Below are 15,797 nucleotides of genomic sequence, written 5' to 3' on the forward strand. Positions count from 1 at the left end.
ATGTTAATCTTCTGCCCAGAAGGAAAGAATGAAAACACAAAAAGAAAGGTGGGTTGTGGTCTGCTTGCGGAGGGCCTTGAATGCCAGAACAGAGAACTTGCACAAAGTCTAGTGGTCAGTGGGAAGCCAAGGAATGTGTTTGAGAAGAGGAGCATAATAAAAACAGTTACTTAGGAAGAGCAGCCTGTGGGGAAGGTGGGTTGAAAAGGAGCTCTAGGGTGGCTGCAGATAACACTGTAGAACAATAAATGTGAGGAGATGAAAGGTGTAGAAGGAAAGCATTTACCAATGGGAACAACAAGTAAACTAAAGGTAACTGAGGGCTGATATAATGAAGAGAGAACTTGGAAACTTGCTTTCCTTATAACCGGCCTGTGGCGCCAGAGCACCATTGTCCAGGACAACGAAGGTAGGGCTGGAACGCCTCAAGAGGTGGACTGGGTGAATTCTCATGATGCCAGGTGGAAGAGTGAGCGGGGTGCTGTTCCCACCCACCAGGGAAGGGTTCCAAAGTTCTGAGGAGCACCACAGGCACCAAGAAAGTGCGTTGTGGAACACTTTCAAGGTACCTCAGATAATAGGCATTAAAGAATAAAGCCATAGTAAATAAGGTGGGCAGGAATCCATTTCTGAGGCTCTATGGCTGGGCTGCTGGGATAATTGGAGCATTTTTCAAGATGCAGTACTCCTTACGTCATCCAACAACAGCTAGACGACAACCTCTGCTGATCATGCCCCTCAGGCCCAGCGTCACCGACAGACAGCTAGCGTGCTCACACAGCACGCTGGACTATAAGGGCCCTGTGCTTAGTGTAACCCTCTGCTGTCACCATCTAATGCAGTTCTTTATTAGATCATTTAACTTGTGTTTTGTAAGTAAAGTCCAATGGGACAGCGGAGCCTGAGTGCGAGTAGAGGAGATCCCAGGATGTGCGTGTCCTTGCCTGCCTATTAGACATGCAGTGTGTCTGATGCCCCATTAGCACAGAATCCCAGCGGGCCCAAGATGCATGTGATCTCAAACCAGTACAAGGTAAGTGCATTAAGTCCACGACTAGATAAAAGGGGGAGCTGACATTCCCCAGAGGCCGTGCTTGCTGTCCAAACCTGAACGTGCTTCAGATGCAGGGAGAAGGCAATGGCATTCTAAGAAATGCCAACTACGAAGGACCCTATTATACCCTTTCTTACCTCTTTTACTTTCCTGAATTAGCCAACCACACTGAAAAAAATGGCATAGAAGGAAGGAGAAGATAGGCCCTCATAGTTCCAGTTCTTCTCAGTCTGTCTTTCCTCATCTGCCGCTAAAGGGAGCTGGTGGAATAGTGTGCTGAAAGGTGCAATGAGAACATGAGTTCATTTTGTGCAAAACACAAATGCATTATATGAGCTTTAAAATACAAATTGTGTAATTTCAATGATTCTGCACCTAAGCTAAAACTGGCATTTCACAGTATAAAAATGGATGGTAATATTTATGCTAATAATTTTAATTTTTCTTGACCTCAAATGATATTAAAAAACAAATCCAAATCACCAGGACCAGTCAACATCAAGACCTTGCAAGAAAGGAAGAAGCTTTGTATTAACAGCATTTTTGTCCTGTTTTTTGAACAAGGGGCTGTGTATTTTTATTTTGCAGTGGGCCTACAAATTATGTAGTCTGCCTACAATATACATATGGGCTCTGAAACAAATTAACCGAGTTTGAATTCCAGCCTTGACACTTACTTACCTTGGGCAAATTGTTAACCTTTCTAAAGTTCAGTTTCCTCCTCTATAAAATGGGAATCTATTAACTGGGAATATTAACAATTCATATCATTTAACCATAGACTATTTATAAGGCTATTATATATACTCTCTCTCTCTATATATATATATTACATACATATATATATATATATATATATATATATATATATATATATATATATATATATATGTTGTACACACATACACAGATGGAGTGCCCTACCTGCCACATAGCAGATGCCTAATAAATGTAGCTCTCACAAGGTCAATTGCCAGTTACTGCGATCACTCTGGTGACATACCATGTGGTGATGCTAACAGCAGGGCTGTGTGTGCTTTACTGCCCCCACCTAGCTGACTTACTCTCTCTCTCTGGCACATGCAAACTCCTCAAGGAAGGGTGAGGCCAGTCATTCTCTGGGGCAGGCCACTCCTGTGAAGGTGGTCATTCCTGAGTCACTGCCGTCTTATGGATGGCTGACTCCAGGTAGGGCACTCATCCGTAGCCCCGTTAACTATGGCCAGGATAGCAGGCTTACATGATAAAAAGCATGCAAAACTCCTAAGAGGAGGCCATGGGGTTTGGCAACATCTCTGATGTTGCCCAGGTGGGGGCAGAGTAATGGTAGGCACTGTGTGCTGGCAATCCAGACAGCAGACTGGCTGCCCTCTGAGATGTGACAGAACACAACCCTGAAATTATGATTCTACCTTTTGAACGCACATCAGTTATACACTGACATTGACATAACACTCTGGACATTGAAAGCATCACTTCAGCAGACATCCAACAGGGCTTCTGAGGGTGTGGTCTATAGATACAGGTATAGAAATAACCCAAAGCAGTCCTACAAATGCAGATCCCTAGGCCATGCTCCCAGATTTAAATCTGAATATCTATGAGTGGGAGGCCCAGGAATCTGTGTTTTATCAGATTTAACACTCCCCAGGTGATTCTATCTGCCTTTACGTGTTTGTGGGTGGCAGAAGGCACAAGAAGGTGAACAATGCTGGAGGTGAACTAGGAATAAGGAAATCTGCCTTTCCAGGAGCTGCTACACTGAGCCTCCATCAGCCATGTTCTTCCTGAATTTGTGGTTCAGCATTTCCCAAGAATGCGAGCATAGAGGTCCTCTGTGGTCAGGGTTCTGAGTGCCAAGTTGCCAAGTCATCCCCTGGTGAGATATAAAGGCACCTCTGGAAGTGGAATGAGGATCTGGGTCTGAGAAGGAACAACAGAGTCCTAGAGGATGGAAGAAAGTCATTTGAAGCCTGAGAAGGTTTTGGTGTGCTCTGTGCCAACAGGTGTCGGACTATATCACACCTACTCCTGGGTCACAGGAGGACAGTCCAGTGGGTATGAAGTAGGATAGTTTTATGGAAATTAATCTGTAGATCTTCAGCTTACATAGGTGCTCATCCTTACAACAGGTCTGCCTAAGACTGGGTCTGCACTCACAGGTTCAGTTTTCCCACCTTTCCACGTTCCCACTTTAGGAAAGAAATGCAGGCCTCTCAACACCCCGTGGAGTTGATTAGACATCCAGGGACCCAAGAGGTCAAGGACGGGCAGTGTCAGAGGAAGAACACAGTGAACACAGGGACTCCCCTGAAGAGAATCGGTGCTGTAACCAAATGCCAGACGCGCTGCAGTGGCCTTCCAAACTTACCTTGTCTCAGCAGACACCAATGACTTGTCTTTTTGCACTTAACTTAATCTGGCCAAATGATCCAAGTTGTCTGAGTGCAAATAAAAGCAAAGAACAAGGAAGGATCTGCACTTTGAAATGTGTTCCCTTTATAATGCATCCATGACCACCTCATCCCTCCCAACCCACAGTGTGCTGAGGCTTGTCCTCCTTAGAAGGGGTAGGGGCTGCCACCCCTTTCAATACAGTATCTACAGTATGGGGCTGGGAAAGTCATCAAAAGCGTTAGAGGTATTAGGGGTGTTTACTCCACGTTCCTATCTATTTGCTGCCTGATTAACATGATTTGCAGCTGAGAAAATAATACTCCTCTCCATTAGAGATAAATTGGGTCCCCGAACTGTGAAACAAAGGGGAGAGAGCCAGTGGTGTTTATAGAAGTTATTGCAAACAAATGCACTTCAAAAGGAGCTATGGTGACGGATTCTGTTTCACAGTGTTCTCCCAATTCTTCACAGCCTCCCAAGACCTTTCCCCAGACTCTGCTGAGAGTTTTCCCCACTGGCCTGCTGCTTTAGGATAGAGTACACGGTACCAGGTAGTCTAGTCCAGAGTCTGGACCTGCTCTGTCCAATACAGTAGCTACTGAGTGCTTGAAAGGTGTGTAGTCCAGACTGAGGTGGGCTGTACATATGAAATACACCCCAGGTTTCAAAGACTTGGTACAAAAAAAAATGTAAAATATCTCATTAATAATCTTATATTGATAACATGATGAAATGGTAGCATTTTAGGTATACTGCATTGAGTGAAATATTAAAAATAAACAGGTCTGTTTTTCAGTGTGGCTACTAGAAAATTTTAAGTGACATATCTGCCTCGCATTTGTGGCTCACATTATATTTCTACTGGATGGTCTGTCAGTGCCAGTTTAGACTGGGGGCTGAGAATCCGTGGGCAAAATAGATGGAAATGTGAGAGTCCAGTTCTGAACGATGCGTGGAATTGGGAGTTGTGGGGCTGGCAGTGACTCCTCTTGCCAAAAAGAAGTGTATCTGTGGCAGTCGCAGCATGTGGAGCCCAGGTTAACAGACTGTAAACCTGCCTCCTTCTGGTTCTAATACTTACTTAACCTCAAAGGAACTTTAATATTTAAACCAAATGGCATGTGTGATTTCAGTAGGCTGATGTATTGCTCTCCATCCAGCCATTTGAAAAATCCTACAGAGGTCTCTGCGCAGCTGAGTTCCAGTTGCCGCCGTCTCCCGATGGGAGTCTGGCACAGCACTAATGAGCTGGTGAGGTTTTTTTCTCACTTGTTTGATATTAAATAGGAAAGCCTTTCGAATCAAACGTTTACAGATAGTGTGAAAATTGGAAGTGCAGGTTTTAGCTGAGCCAGCTGCAACAGATCCAAAGGCTGCAGTCGCCTGATGGCGAGAGAACAGCGCTTCTGGCTCCCGTTGCTCGCCCCGCCACCAGCGTGGGTGAGCGGAGCTGTCTGCCAGCTTCCCCCTTCCCAGAGGTGAATTATTCATGCCCTGTGTCCACCAGGTTTATGCTACTGCGGGTACCGCTCTATCCCTACACGATTATTTAGGAGAGCAACTTACTGATCTAAGCCAAGAATTTAAAGCTTTTGATAATGAGACTGAGTCCATTTGTTCTTCTCAGGGGCTGATGCCAGACTTTGCACGGGTCCCTCGGGTAACAAGAGTGATAATAAGAGCAGATATTTATTGAGCGCTTACTGTGTACTCCAAATGTTAGCTCGCTTATTCTCTAGTCCTTTGTAACATAAAGGGGTTTTTGTTTTGTTCCATTTTCTAAGTTGCCTGAGGTTGCCTAATAAGGAGTAAACCCAGGCTGTCTGAGCAGAACCCACACTCAGAACCACTCTGCTATTCTTGTGGATAATAAATATTAGAATTTCAATAGTATCCATCAGAAATAGCAAAATGATGAATCAAAACTTCTTCAGTCAGTCAGGGGACCAGGAGCATATAGGTGAGCCAATCACCCAAATGTAAATGATGTAATAATTTACATGTAAACTATTGTAATAATGCAGTTTGGATAAAAAAAAGTCCTTCGTTAAGACTTAGTTCACACAGAACTACCTGAGAACAGTTTCCAGATTTTGTCTTAATAGAATCGTCCTGAGATTAGAGGTGACACGGCATAGGCAAGACAACCCTTCTTTCACTGTGAAACCCTTTCTTCAAATAAAATCCTATACTTAGACCAGATAGAGAAATAGACACATAAATGGGAGCTGCTCAGACTCTGTGAGCTCATCTACCTCTGCTTTACAGTGTGGCCCTCAGACACCACACACAGCCCACTGGGTGCGCAGAGCACAGCAGAACAACTGGTGGACTGGGCTCAGAGATCCGGATTTGAATCCTAGTACTGCCGCTTTCCACTCATGCAAGCTTTGCTGAGCCCTGTCCAGTCAGTGCTCCCACCAGGTAGCTCTGTTCCCCACAGTTCTCTAGGGAAAGGAAGTGGATCATATTGAGCTCCCCTAAAAAGAATCCTCGTGCCATCAGTGTATGCAGAAAAAGAAGGTCTTGCCTTACTGGACTTCTCACCGCACATCTCTTTTTTTAATTGGTGTGAACAGCCAATCTCAAGCTGAGTTTTTACCTCTAAAAATGGCCTAACCTATTCCCAGTGGGGGTGAGGTAGGCTGTGGAAAGATTCTCCAATGAGTCTCTCCTGAAAGAGACAAAAAGCAGCAGAGAGAATGGGGAAATCAGAGGTTGAGCAAGGCTCCAAGAGGTATACGAGGAAGCCTGTATAGAAACTCATGCACGTGAGCTGCCTCTGCCGTCCAAAGCGTTTGCGCAGACTACAGAATTTCTTTGCCGCCTTCCCCAGCCGCTCACCTCCTCTTCTTCCCTCACGTTCTCCATGAAGCTGTATCACGTAGGGAGTGCTAGAAACTTTGAGGCTTATAGAGGAAAGATAGTTTTAGGTATTTTTTAACCAGTATTTCAATAGAAAGCATCTATGGGTGGATGGTGAGTGAATACCGTTTGAGAAGGCTCTAGAATTAAAGAGAATCTCAACTGAGGAGCTTGTAGAAGAGAATAATGAGAACAATCACAGGATTATCTTCCTTCTTCTGTTGTTTCTGTGCTGGCTGTCATTTCTCCTGCCAAATTAGAACAAGAAGGGTTTGCCATGAAACGTCTTTCTGTAGCACTGTGCTTGAGGCTGTCAAACCTGCAAAAACAAACAAACAAAAAATCTAAAGATACGGGTCCTGATTTGAGGGGCTTGTTGGGAATTTGCACGTAGAAAACTGAAACCATCCAGGTGGTCAGAAAAGCTGCTGCTGAATCTCTAGGGAGGCTGCCCTGTCATTCAGATGGTTCACATGCTTTCTTTCTGCAGGAGGTCTCTAGACTCTGTGGTAAAGAAGCACAGAGTGGTGTAGTGGGTGTTAGGGGTACCAAAACGTCTGCCCTCTTAGGGGGAACATGCTGAGCCCTTCATGGATCCCCTTAGTTTTCCCTCGACTGGTCACCCTTTCTATGGATCTCATTAACCCTTCTGTCACATCTTACTTTTCAAAGAATTGCTGTTGGCAGTAATATGTATCTGTCTGTACATGTTTTCATTAACTTACCTAACCCTGAGGCCTTAACTTTCTAGGTTTGATGCAAATGTGGGAGGAAAACTGTTAGCCAGTTGTCAGGAAGCTGTACTGAAAGTATTCCCCAGCACGCATCAGCTCTGCGGCTCACTTAACTTTTCCAGATGTGGCTGCAGGGGCTGCCGCATCAGTAATGTTGCAGATGGATGGTCACAGCCCACTGTAAGCAGATGACCGTGGGTACCTTTGATGTGATGAGCTGACTCTTCTCTATTAGCCAGAAGGAAAAGCTATTTTCTTCTGTTGAGTCGTCCGTTCATTCCCACGTCGAGGAGACATATAATTAGCATGCATCCTCGCTGGGGATGGGGATCTGGGGCTCTCACTCCTACCTCCTGAGCAGGTAGGCACTGGCACTAGTGGAGTCAAAATAAAATGCCAAGGAGAGCTGTAGGCTCTTCTTTGAAGTAGTATGCTGTTGACATAGGCAAATGGTTACAGTAAAACTGTTTAATGAAACTTTCATTCCAAGCGCACAGGCAAGGCCCCAACGTCCCTGACAGTCAGAGTCTGCCCTCTCAGAGCCCACATACAGAAAGTTCAGAGTATGGTAGCTCTCATCCTCCAGGGAGGAAAATAATGATCGGAAATACGAAGATGAGAAAGAGCTCTTTAGCCTGCCGTCATCCTGATAGAAGTAGTTAAAGAATTTTCTGGCTTTCTTCTTCAGCAGGATGGGCTTAACTTTGGCACACAGGTCGCACTAGTTTAGAATATGCTCTGTTATTAAGTGTTTAGGCAAGCTACTGAACCTCTAGGAAATTTGGTTTTCTCATCTTGCAGAAATATGGTGAGAGCAAAGATCATAAATGTAAAGCCACAGCATAATACTTGCCACATTATAGCTCCTCAGTATTAATAGCCATTTGTAATAGTATAATAGAAATCAGTTTTTTCTTTTAGTTCGATACACAGTACATGAGGCTGGTAATTAATGAGCCTGGAGGAGCCTGGGCATGTAGAAGCTATGTTTAGAGGCTGTCACAAGGCCCCGAACACAGAATTTAGTAGGTCTTGTGACCAACATATTTAAGAAGGATTATCTTGTCCTGACCTTTTTCTCAAATTGATCAATTAAAATCTTTATTTGCAAGCAATTAATTATGGAATGTCAATAATTAAAAACAATTTTGTACCTTATTAAAAAATGCACCACTGAGGGGTTTTTTTGTGATGTAATAAGCCCCTCCCCCAAGTACCTTAGAATTTTGATATTATTTTACTTAGAGAAAGTCCAGGCCACACAGTTCATAGGACACACCTGCTGTCTTATTTTTTTTATGTCATTAATATAAAATCACATGAACAACACTGCGGCTATTAGATTCCCTCCATTATCAAGTCCCCACCACATACCCCATTACAGTCACTGTCCATCAGCCTAGTAAGATGCTATAGAGTCACTACTTGTCTTCTCTGTGCTACACTGCCTTCCCCGTGCCCCGCCCCGCCACATCATGTGTGCTACTCATAATGCTCCTTATTCCCCTTATCCCTCCCTTCCCACCCATCCTCCCCAGTCCCTTTCCCTTTGGTAACTGTTAGTCCATTCTTGGGTTCTGTGAGTGTGCTGCTGTTTCGTTCCTTCAGTTTTTTCTTTGTTCTTATACTCCACATATGAGTGACATCATTTGGTACTTGTCTTAGCCTGGCTTATTTCACTGAGCATGATACCCTCTAGCTCCATCCATATTGTTGCAAATGATAGGATTTGTTTTCTTCTTGTGACTGAATAATATTCCATTGTGTATATGTACCACCTCTTCTTTATCCATTCATCTACTGATGGACACTTAGGTTGCTTCCATTTCTTGGCTATAGTAAATAGTGCTGCAATAAACATAGGGGTGCATATGTCTTTCTGAAACTGGGGTCCTGCATTCTTAGGGCAAATTCCTAGGTGTGGAGTTCCTGGGTCAAATGGTATTTCCATTTTTAGTTTTTTGGAGAACCTCCATACTGCTTTCCACAAAGGTTGAACTAATTTACATTCCCACCAGCAGTGTAGGAGGGTTCCCCATTATCCACATCCTCACCAACGTTGTTTGTCTTTTGGATGTCGGCCATCCTAAAAGTTGCTCCTTATATTGAGGCACAAAACCCTCTTGGTTCTTCCTGCATCATGCCTTCTGACCAGCGCTGGCTATATCATTCCCGGAGCCCAGAGCAAAATGAAAACGCAGGGCCCATTGTTCTAAGCATGGTACTAAAATATGAAGTTTTTCCTTTTTTCTGTGGACTTATGTTGGTTTGCATTTGCAATTTGCTATCTTTGTATGTATAGAAAAATAAAAAATTTAAATATTACCATTAATATTTATATTGTGCAATGCCAGTTTTAAATGAAATATGAGTGCATTTAATGTACATGCAGAATTGCTGAAATTACAGTTCATATTTCATAACTCACACGTGCATCCATGTTTCATTCCCTCCAGAGCAGTGGGCACTGCACAAAACTAACTCATCTGTTTTTATTTCACTTTTTGTACACATTCTACCAACACTCTCTACCTTCTGTTCACTGATGAGTAAAGCGCTTTAAAAGACTTTTAAAGACAGACATTGAGGAGTAAAGAAGGAAACAAACCTATGGGTTGCCCTACCTTTTTCTCTTCTTCATGTCATCATTTACAGGATCAGTGGTTGGCTGCTACAGGGGAGTAACACAGGTAAGAAAGCATATGATAGGGTTCCTTGGTTGGTCATGTTTTTTTAGAACGTTACTGCATTCTTTCTGCATTCTGACCAAGTTTAAAGAGGAAGCATGGCCTCATTGGGTTATTAATCCCTCTGCTTACTCTTTACAGAGGTAACACATTTGACTTGTACTTGGTTTGCATCTCACTGAACTCCTGTGCCATTTGGGTCTGCTGGGATTCTGTGCTTATGGACATCTTGAATGTTCTATGTGCAAGGGAGGCAACGGTGGCAAGGAGCAGTGGACAAAGATACTGTGCATGTGTCCTCTGCTCACACATAAGGCCCATTGCCCCACTGGGCTTCGTGTATGAAATACAAGTGTGAAGAAGAAATTATTAAGAATTTCAAGACAGTGATAGAGGAGCATAAACCAAGGGCAGAACTGTTTAGATTATAGGGTTCTTTATTGTTTGTCCACAGACTCCACACACCCAATGAAGCCAGCCCTGTGTCTCTATCCCTTACTCTCCATTCCCACGGCCACTGTTCTAGTTCTAGCTCTCCTCACCTCACAGCGCAAGGGTTGATAGATTTCAAAATTGGTTTCCCGACTCTCACTTCCTTCTCTTCTAACTCATCCTATAAATGACTGGCAGTTCAGATTTCCTAAAGCAATACTTTCACACATCCCTTCACAGCTTCAGTCTTCCAGTGATATCTCTTTGCCCATCAGGTTCAAATTCTTTATCACAAAATTCAGGGCCTTTCCCATTCTGACCTTAAGCCAACTTTTTATCTGTCTTTGACCTCCATCTAGATTCATGCAGTCCATCTAAGCCACGGTATTGCTTAAAGGACTGCTAACACCAAGCCGTTGTCAATACCATGCCCTCTGTCAATAATTCAGTCTATTGAAATCCAGTCCATTCCTCAAAGCCAGATTTACCTCTTCCAGGAAACTCTCCTTGCTCCCATTGCCCACAGTCCTTTCATCTTAACTGCTTGCAGTTGGCTGAATAATGGCCACCAAGTCCTCCAGAGGGAGCACAGCTCTACCAACACCTGGATTTTGGCCTGGTGAACCTGATGTTGTGTTTCTGGCCTGGAGCTGTGAGACAATAAATTTCTGTTGTTTTAAGCCATCAGTTTGTGGCAATTTCTTATAGCAGCCACAGAAAGCAAGTACACTAACACTTTTTACTTATCCTACATGGATTATCCTACTAATATAGTCCTCATTACTTTTTAAACATTATGTTTGTCCTTCTACCAAAACCATATATCTCTCAGAGCACAAGGTCATTTCTCTAAGTTACTGGCTTTTCTATAGTCCCTTACATAGTACAGTGCATTTGATGCTCAACAAGCACTCTTTTTTTCGATTAGGTTTGTTTAGGTATAATTTATATATTTTAATATTCATTCTTTTAAGAGTTTAGTTCAATGAGTTTTACAAATACATATAGTGTGTAGCTCCCCCCACCATTGAGACCTAGAACATTGCCTTCACCTCAAAAGTTTCCTCTTCCCCTTTAAAGTCAATTTCTACACCTCTAGCTCCTGACAATCACTCTTCTGATTTCTGTCCCTATAGTTTTGCCATTTCTAGAATGTCATCTAAGTGGAATCATACCGTATGTAGCCTTTTATGTCTGGCTTCTTTCATTGAACAGATAATACTTATAAGATTCATCCATATTGTTATATGTAATTGGTTTCACTTTGTGGATGTATCACAATTTGTTTATCCATTTATAATTAAGACTGATATAAATATTCATGAACAGGTCTTTGCTGTTAACATTCAGATCTTTATGTGGACACATGCTTTCATTTCTCTTGGGTAAATAGGAGTAGGACTGCTGGGTTCTATGGTAAATCTATGTTTAATTTTATAAGAAACCAATACAGTGTTTTCCAAAGTAGCCATATCATTTTGGCATTCCCACCAACAAAGCAGATTTCTAATTGCTCTCATCCTTGTCAGAATTTATCAGTATTATCAGTCTTTTAAATTAAATGAACTATTCCAGTAGGTGCCTGGTGGTAGTGTCTCATTGGGGTTTAACTTTGCATTTCTCTTCCAACAAACATTAACATCTCTCACTGTGCTTATTTGCCATCAGTGTGTCCTCACTGGTGAAGTGTTCAATTCTTTTACCCATTATTAAACATCTGATTTTACTTATTCAAGAAACCTTTGCCTAACCCAAGGTCATAAGGATTTTTCTCCTATATTTTCTTCTAGAAGGTTTATAACTTTAGCTCTAACATGCAGATCTGTGATCCATTTCTAATTAATTTTTTACAGGAAACATTTATTATTTGATGTGTAGCTATATCACCCAGAATATAACCATCAAGAATTCAACTCAGGGTTAAAAAGGTACATTTCATACAATGAGGACCAGAGCCCTGCAGGAAAGTTTGAAACTGTTTCTTGGAGGCCTTGAATAGAAACATTTATTTTACTTTTTTTTTGATTAGCACAGCTTTGCTCTTTGAAAGTTGGTATTTCAGTAAATTTTGAAATTCCAGATCACATATGATATTAAGAGCAAATCCTTGTGTGGGCTGGCAGATTAACAACACTCTTCTGGATATTCTTGACTAACTTTCAGGATGTTGAGAAAACTACAAACCTATTGCATTATCTGGGAAATGGGTACAATCATACTTGACATAAAGTTACTTTACAGGCTTGTGTGGAGTCAGAAATCTTGTAGAGGGGCCATAGGGATCTCAAATTTAGTTGTGATAATTGCTAATTATATTACTAAGTTTTAATTCTCAATTAAAACTGCTGCCAGAAAGCCTGCAGAAAATGTCAGTAATAAGGGGTCCATTGACTTGCATGTGTTGTGAGCATTTTAATTGTAATTACTGCTTTGGCAACTGTAGTGTCTAACTCCATAGGTGTTTGTTCCATTAGTGATTCATTATTTGCAAAGTATTCTGGTAATGATGAGTCTCTGTTGCAGACCAAGGCCCTCCTGTGATGAAATGTCATTATTTTGTGGGATTTGCGACTCTTCTCCCATGGGAGACAACCTCAACTCATTATGCCCTTGATACATGGATTAGTGGATTAAAAGTGGGATGGCAGGATGTGATTTCAGCTCAACCACTGACTTTTTTTTTCCACCCTGGGAACAGGTGCCTTCCCATAAATATTTTCCTGAAATGGAAGTTGCCATGGGAAGTGGGTGGGTGGTCTAGATATCAGACTAAGGGCCTAGCAGTAAGGGGTCTGCATTTATCTTTGTGTCTGAAGACCCAGGGCAATGGCAACAAGTACACAAGTCCAAAGGGCTGATGGGGCCCTGAGCCTGGACCCAGCAAAGAGATAAAGAGAACTGCCTTCCAACGACTATTGTTAAACACTTAGCGCTTTGTATTTGTGACATGCTTTCAACCTTTACTTACTCTTCACTGCAGCCCTGTGAGTTAGGGCTGAACACTTGTTGTGTCTCATGGGGACCAAACAGCTGTCTCAGAGGAGATAACTGGGGCTTCCTCTCTGCTGGACCTTTTCAGATGATCTCTTATAATATTCTGAATTATGAGTTTTTAGGAGTCAGAGGCCCTAGCAACTTCAGTTAACTTTTTTTCCTATTGAAAATATTCAAATATAGAAAGAAAAACATAATAAACTCCCACAACTTCATCTTCAAAAATTATTAAGTCATGACCTATCTCATTTTATCTATACCTGACTCATGTCCCACCAACCCCTCTCCCCCAAACCTTGCTGAATCATTTTAGAGCAAACCCCAGGCCTGTCTTCCCATCTGTGAATTTTCTGATACCTATCTCTAAAAGATAAGGATTTTCTTCCAAAACATAAATTAGCACCCATAAAAAATACCAATTTCTTTATTAATTATTAATAATTAATTAATATTCATTACTAATATTAATACTAAGTATTTCCATTTCTTTATTAGAATCAGGGCTCAAAGTAAAGTCTGCAAATTATGCTTGGTTGATACCTCTCAAAGCTTTTTAATTTAGGGGTTTCCTGCTGTCTTGCTTTTGTTTTGCCTTGCAATTTATTTAAGAAACCAAATCATTTTTTCTTGTGGGATTTTTGTCCTGCATTTTGCTGATTGCATCCCAACAGTATTTTTTAAAGAACTTCATTTGTCCTTCATATTTTCTGCAAATTGTGGGTATCTAGAGATTTGGTCAGGTTAGGTTTGATTTTTTTTTTTCCCCAAAAGTACATTAGAGTGCTCCGTGTTTTTATCAGAAGGCTCATGATTGTCTTCCTTTTCATTAGTAGCCATTGATGATTTTTGCCTGAATGCATCCATTCATTCATTAGGAGTTGCAAAATGGTGATATTCTATCACATATTAGTTGGAAGACTTCTGTAAAGTTCCCCTTGCCTACTTTGTCATTATCCAGTGATACAGTTCATGTGGGAAAGTCAGAATAAATGTTTGATTATTTTCCTTGTATATTAATTATCCAAATACTGGGTTAGCTCTCCAGTAGCTTCCCAAGTTATCCAGCTAAGATTTTTTTATTTTTTAAATGTCAATATGATTTTATGTATTTAAACACATTTGTTTTACTTCATTGGAAAAATTATCTTTGTTGATGCTCAAACTATCCCACATTTGACCAATGGCAGCCCTTCAATTTGGCTTCTGAGTCTTTCTGATATAACCCCGGTATTAGTTTCCTATGAACGCTGTAACAAAGTATAACAAACAAACTGGATGGCTGAAAACAACAGGAATTTGTTGTCTCCAGTTCTGAAGGCTAAAAGCCTAAAATAAAGATGTTGGCAGGATTGTTTCTTCTGGAGGCCCTGGGGGACAATTTGTTCCATGCCTCTATCCTAGCTTCTGGCAGTCGCCAGCAGTCCTTGGTGTTCCTTGATTTGTAGACGTATCTCTCCAATCTCTGCCTTGGGCATTACATGGTGTTCTCTCCCTGTCTGTATCTATGTTAAATTTTCCTCTTTTTATGAAGACACCAGTCATTGGATTAGGGGGTCACCCTAACCCAGTATCACCTCATTTTAACTTGATTACATCTGCAAAGATCCTATTTCCAAATAAGGTCATATTCACAGGGACTGGGAGTTAGGCTTTGAACATATCTTTTTGGGGACAAAAACTCAACCAATAACTTTTGAAAACTTTATTGCCTTCTGGTGAGACAAAATGTTGTAGACATTTTTACATTTTCTGTCATAAACTGAGAATCAGCCCTCATTCTTTCAAGTTGGAATGAAATGCAGAGATCTCAGTCTGAGCACTTGGAGTGCTCATTTTTACTGAGTTAATCATTATATCTAGACCTTTTCAAAGGACAGAAATTGGAAATATTTTTATAGTTTTCAAGATAAAACACATTATAAATGCATAACTGTCACTTCCAATTCAAATTCAAGGCCCCAGGACTTAACCCCATCAAACCATCACCCAGTTTTCCTTTCTTTCATGGCAAGTCCGGGTTTTCAATAACACAATTATTCTTTTACTTTATCTAATAAAACACACATACAACTGTCTCAAAATAACTAACACTATCACCAACAATATAATAACTGAAAACAGTTTAAGAGTTTTTAAATTATTCTTGCAGTTGTCCTTGTCCCCAAAGTACATCCCACTCACGATAGACAGTGAAATTCATTGCTGCATTTTAATGCCACATAAACTAGCTTTTGTATGTGTTGCTTAGCCACCAACATGGTGCCCAGTTAGGTTCATTTTTATCCATTTATTTTCAAATTGTAGGGGTTGCTTTTTAAATTTTGTTCTTATAAATAGGGAGAATATTTTCAGAGCTTCACAGTCAAATCGAGAGTGCAAAGTATATTCACAGAATACATGCCTGCCCTTTCCGCCTTGTCTTCCTCCTCCATTAGAGGTAATACTTTAAACTTACTTATCCTTCCACTTTTGCATATGGATCTTGTATTCTGCATCCTTGTTGAATTCACTTATTAGTTCTCATAGCTTAATTTTATTCTGCTTTTTTCTATACAACAGTGTGTGTGTACATATAGTTTTGTGTGTCCTCATTACTTTTTATAGCTTTCTAATACTCCACTGAATGGATACCAG

Source organism: Manis javanica, chromosome 1, assembly GCF_040802235.1.
Source record: "Manis javanica isolate MJ-LG chromosome 1, MJ_LKY, whole genome shotgun sequence".
NCBI lineage: Eukaryota > Metazoa > Chordata > Mammalia > Pholidota > Manidae > Manis > Manis javanica.